Here is a 6,164-nt window from a genome sequence, read left to right on the forward strand (position 1 = left end):
CCTTTGCCCTGGATCACCTTCCCCTGCTCGGAGTCCCCTCTGCAAAGATTCAGGGGCAGCTAAACCGAGGCACCCGGCTTCAGACTACCTGCTGCTCCTTCCTCATCCCCTCCTTGGAATTCTCTCCGTCATTATTTCATTATTGGCTTGAACCTCAGCCCTGGCAGCCTTGGGCGTGTCACAAGTGCCCAGGGGACAAGAGGCAGCTGAGCCTCATTCACTTGGCCCGGGTATCTATGAGGTCCGCAGTCTGCGCTCTGGGCAGGTCTGTGAGCGAGGCGAAGACCCCTGTCCTCAGGAGCTGGCTTCCTAGTGTGGGGGGGCCCCCACCAAGGGCCGAGCAAATGAGCACTTGGTTTAGACTTTGAGGTGACAGGAGATCGTAAGTAGAGCAGAGTCGGGGTGGAAGTTAGCTGCGGCACCCTGGGGGCCAGGCTCTGAGGGGCTCCACACCGACACACCTGGTTCACCCTTAGGACTAAGGAAGTGCAATCGCTGTCCCCATTTCCGGCATGAGGAGACTGAGGCCCAGAGTGGTGACCTTGCGCCGGCCCAGGGTCACACAGCTGGAGAGCGTGGGTCTCCATTCAGACCTGCGCCCTGAAGCCTGTGGGCTAACCACTCCGCCCGCGCGGCCTCTTATTTAAAAAAAAAAAAGAAAAGAAAAGAATTCTAAGAGTCTGTGATTTTGAAAGGACCTAGCATGACTTATTCTCTGTGTTAGATATGATTTTGGTGACTCGGAATCGTGTTTATCTTCCGCCAGCTCCGCGGGACTGAAGTGGGTTGGACGGGGGCTAGAAAGCAGGAAGCACGTCCGGGCCCCACTTTGAGGGCAGGTGGGGGAGGGTAGGGAGGGGGCGGGGCCGGGCCGAGGTCGGGCCGTGGGGGAAGCCGGCGCTGCCTGTAGGGGTGGGGGCGGAGGAATGGGGGGACCCAGGACCCGGGCGAGGGGGGAGGGGCAGCTCTCCTCCCCCTTCCCCAACTGCTCGGCGACTGGAAATGCCTCTCGCTGAATCCTCTCTAATTAAACCAATTGGATGTGCCACCGGGGAGGAGGGAAATTGGGCAGGAGGTTAATTGTAACTAAAAATACCTCCCTCGTTTCCTAAGGTGAGGAAGCCGCAGCCGCCCGGGTTCGGATCCGGGAGGTAGGGAACCCGCCGGGTCTCCGGGGCGCCCGCAGGGGGCGGTGGGGGTTTGTGAGTGGCGGGGCCCGGCGGGCTCGGGCCTGTGCGGCTGGGGGTCGGCGTCGGCGGCTGAGCCTGTCCCTGCGCGGCACGCGTGTGTCCCCCACCAATGCCCGGGTCCCAGGCTGCGTCTGTCATGCCGTGCCTCGGTCCAGCTCGTGCGTTTGCGATTACGAGACTCGGGGCGTCACTACCTGAGTCTGGCGGGGGTGGGGGGATTGTGTGGGTAAGCTGGTCTCCTTCATAACTGGGGGCCTCCTTGAATGAGTCCGGCGGTGTCTCTACGTGTGGCTTTGTAGGGTCCTGGGAGCTCTGTTTGCAGGACAGCGAGACAGCGCGGCTCCGGGTCATTCCAGCTTCGGTGCCGGTGACTGTGGGGCAGGCAATGAGCCTGGGCTCCCTCCAGAGGGCGCTGAGGAGCCGTGGAAGGCGGTTTTGTCTGCAACCTCTTCATTGAGATGTAATTGACTAACCTTAAAACTGTCCCATTTAAAGCGTGCGGTTGGATGGCTCTTGTCTAGTGACAGAGCTGCGCAGCCGTCACCATAATCAACTGCACGACATTTTCGTTACCCCTAAGAAAGAAACCTTCTACCCTTCAACAGCTGCGCCCCCGCCACCCCAACTCCCAAACCGGGGCAGCTACTAATCCACTTTCTGGCTCTGTGGATTTGCCTGTTCTGGGCATTTCATAGAAATGAAATCTATAGGGTCTTTTCTTTTTTTAAAGATTAATTTATTTTAGAGAGGAGGCGGGGAGGGGCAGCGGGAGAGAGAGTCTCAAGCTGACTCCAACTGAGTGCCATCCCCATGTAGATCTGATCCCAAAACTCTGAGATCAGAGCCTGAACAAAAATATCACCCCCCCCCACCTCCCCACCCCCACAAACACACACTGTATGGTCTTTTGTGTCTGGCTTCTTTCACTCAGCATAGAGCTTTCAAGGTTCCTTCACGTTGTTGTGTCTTGGTGCTTCGTTCCTTTTTACAGCAGGAAGTTATTCCATTGTCTTGGAAGGATTTTGAGCAGAAAAAGGACAGAGTCGGGTTTGTGATTTGCGTGAAGCTGCCGTGCAGAGGGTAGATTACGGACGGGGGTGGGGAGGCAGTGATATGAGTTGGGTTGTGTCCCCCAAAAAGATACACTCAAGTCCTAATTCCAGGACCTATGAATGTGACCTTACCTTATTTGGAGATGGGATCTTGACAGACGACCCAGGTAAAATGAGGTCATAGGGTGGAAGAAATTGAAAAACCAGATATTGACTTGGGGGGAAATATTCACTATGTGCATGACATGTATATTCTATAAAGGACTATATATATATATTATAAATACATAAACTCTGTATTTTTTTTTAAATTTTATTAGTAAACTCTACACCCAAGCTGGGACTCAAACTCCCAACCCTAAGATCAAGACCCACCCACTCTACCTACTGAGCCATTAGGCTCCCTGTAAACTATATACATAATAAAAAGAACTCCTTCAAATCAGTAAGATAATTCCTTCATAAGAGTCAAAATATTGGATATAAATGACAAAAAGTAGGGGCGCCCAGGTAGCTCAGTGGGTTAAAGCCACTGTCTTTGGCTCCGGCATGATCCCAGGATTCTGGGATCAAGCCCCACATCCCCACATTGGGCTCTCTGCTCAGCGGGGAGCCTGCTTCCTCCTCTCTCTGTGCCTGCCTCTCTGCCTACTCCTGATCTCTATCTGTCAAATAAATAAATAAAATCTTAAAAAAAAAATAAATGACCAAAAGTAGATAAACAAATGGCCAATAAGCCCATGAAAAGATACTTGACACCATGAGCCATTGTGGAAAATGCAAGTACAATGCAATAAATACACAATAAATGTCATCTGCGTAGGGGGCGCCTGGGTGGCTCAGTGGGTTAAGCCTCTGCCTTCAGCCCAGGTCATGGTCCCAGGGTCCTGGGATGGAGCCCTGCACCGGGCTCCCTGCAGGGAGCCCACTTCCTCCTCTCTCTCTGTCAAATAAATAAAATAAAATAAAAAGTCATCTGCGTAGCTAATGGGAGGTCTCACGCATGGCTAGTAGGAGCACACACTGGTACAACGACTTTGGAAGACAACTGCAAAAAATCTACCATCATTGAACCCGTGTGTGTCCCATGACCCTGCGACGCCACTCCTGGGCTCGAACTCTGCAGAAGGGCACAGATGGGCTCACGCAAAGCCACACGGACTGTGTGTTCGCAGTGGCATGAACCCGGCCAGCCGCCCATCAACAAAAGAACAGATTAAACAAAGTGCGATGAATTCCCACGACAGAATGAGTAAACCACACAGCTCCATGCACCAGGATGTTAGCCAAAGAAGCCAGACACGAGCGAGAACATTCTTAGGAGGTTCTAGAAGGGGCAAGGCTAAGCGACAGTGTGCGGACTCAGGGTGCTGGTGGCCCGGGGGGGCCCGGGCTGGCCGTGGTTTGTCTGGATGCTGGTGGCCTGGGCGTGTTTCGTGTTCTGTGGAAATTCAAAGCCATTCCCTTACCATCTGTGCCCTTTTCTGTGTGTTACGCTTCAAGAGAAAGTTTTGTTTTATTTATTTATTTATTTTTAAGATTTTATTTATTTAATTGACTGAGAGACCACAAGCAGGCAGAGAGGCAGGCAGAGAGAGAGAGGGGAGGAAGCAGGCTTCCTGCTGAGCAGAGAGCCCGATGTGGGGCTCGATCCCAGGACCCTGAGATCATGACCTGAGCCAAAGGCAGAGGCTTTAATCCACTGAGCCACCCAGGCGCCCCTAAGAGAAAGTTTTAAAAGGTGTTGAGTGATACGTACACACTGCATCTTGAAAGCTGCTGTGAAATCCAAGTACGAAGTTCCCTCGGGGCGGCTGGAGGTGCCCCTCTCCCCAAGCCCTTGCCCCAGGGGAACCTTATCAATTTTTTTAATTTGGGCCAGTCTGATGGGTGGAAAGTGAGGTGTTCGGGAACCTTATTTCCTGCTGTTGTGAGAATGGCCAGGCTACAGCCCCACCTGGAGTTTCTGTGCACATTTTGGAGCGGATATAAGTGCCCTAGGTGACCAGCCAGGATATGAGAACTTCTCAATTTGGACAAATGCCCTGGAGGCTGTATCTGGGTGTTGAGTTTTCTCCCTTCCTTGGGTAGGGTCCTTCAGACTCACCCCCTAGAGTGGTTTTAGAGGGTCGGAGCCCAAGGGCTGCTTGGATCTTTTTGGCAGATGCTGGATAGCTTCCATTTTAGCACCTCCCTGCCAGTGCGCATGCGCACACACAAATAAAAACTGTTTCTGCCAGTGAGACATTCCTTTATGTTTTAACATGAAAAAGAGGAAAAGCATTCATTTATGTTTTAACATGAAAAAAAGGACTTGTCAGGAACAGTCCTGACAAGACGTAATGTTCTAAGGAGACGTGGCTGAGCAGTGTGTGGGAGCAGCTCTGAATTATTTTCTCCCATAAACCGGTTATTTCCCTATTCTTTTTATTTTTTCTTTTTATTTTTTTAAAGCTTTTATTTATTTATTTGACAGAGATCACAAGTAGGCAGAGAAGCAGGCAGAGAGAGAGGAAGGGAAGCAGGCTCCCCACTGAGCAGAGATTCCCCACGTGGAGCTCGATCCCAGGACCCTGAGATCATGACCTGAGCCGAAGGCCGATGCTTAACCCACTGAGCCACCCAGGCATCCCCTTATTTCTCTATTTTTAATGCCTTGGATCAGGGAAGGCATTTTCAGGGATCATAAGGGGAGAGAGATTTGACCACCATAAAAAACTTCAAAATGTTGAGTAAAGCCACCAAAAACAAAGCCAAAAGAAAGCAGCAAAGTGAGATGCGGTGGTGAAACGGAATGGGGAGGACGCTCTTACCTTTTGACCCACTAATTGCTCTCTCGGGAAGGCCCTAAGGAAGCAGCCGGAAGCTGGGGGAGAGGCACCGTGTGCAGGGGTGGGGGGTGCAGAGCGTGGTGCAGAATGGAAGGAAGCGGCTGTGGCTCCGGGCGGCCCCACCAAGGCCCAAGGGGACTGACGCACGGGTGATAAGCGGCTTCTGTGTCTGTGCAGATGCTTTGTGCAAAGAAGCTGACAGAATCCAAAGCCCCTGGTGCCCAGGGTCTCTCAGGTGGGGAGGGATTCTGGGGGATTCTTTTCCCTTCTATTTCCCGTCTTCCTGAATTATCCATAATGGGGAGAGCCTTTTTAAAAGGAATTCAGAAGCAGACCGAGAGCCCCTGATGCAAACAAAGGTGTCCACTATTGCGCTGTTTGGGAATTAACAAACAGTCCAGACACGCAAGGGAAGGACACAGGTATTTACGAGTGGGGTGTCTACACTCGGGCCATTGCTCCGCCATTCGTGAAGAGTCCGCTTTCAGAGTAAAGTGCAACAAGCTGGGGAAACACTTAGGATCTGTCTCCCAGAACCGTTCAAGGGGCCAAGGGCACCGCAGGACGTTGACCAGTTTGTAGCTGTCTGGAAACACGTGCGTGAAGGAGACTGGAGGCTCTGCCCCCGCAGGTGGATTGCAGGGGGTTCTTCCTCCTTCTGTCGTGGTCCTGCACCTCCTCGGCTTCCTCCTGTGTTGCCCATGGCGGGGGCGCCGGGTGGGCCCGCCTGACCCCCCGCCTCTGGCAGCAGAGCCAGACTCTGGCTGTGGAGCAGGTGCCAGCAGGCAGACCCCATCCACACAAGGAGGCAGAAGACACCCAGGGTCACGGCTGGGGCCTGGCGTGTTTGCACCCAGCGCTCCCGGCGGCAGTGGCCTCAGGGTCCTGTCGTCCTGGGGGTCACTCCTGAGGGCCTGACCGGAGCCCACAGCTCCAGCCTCCCAGGCTGCCGTCGGCGCCCCCATCCCTCTTTTAACCCCCTTCCTGTTTAATACCCCTGCAGTGGCTTCATTTAGGCTCTGATCCCGGCCCCAACAAAACCATGAGTCGCTCTCCTACTCAGGGAAACAAAATTCGAGAGCTTTCCTGGA

This window comes from Mustela putorius, unplaced genomic scaffold (genome assembly GCF_011764305.1).
Source record: "Mustela putorius furo isolate JIRA1106 unplaced genomic scaffold, ASM1176430v1.1 tig00000196_pilon_pilon_pilon, whole genome shotgun sequence".
In the NCBI taxonomy this organism is placed as follows: Eukaryota; Metazoa; Chordata; class Mammalia; order Carnivora; family Mustelidae; genus Mustela; species Mustela putorius.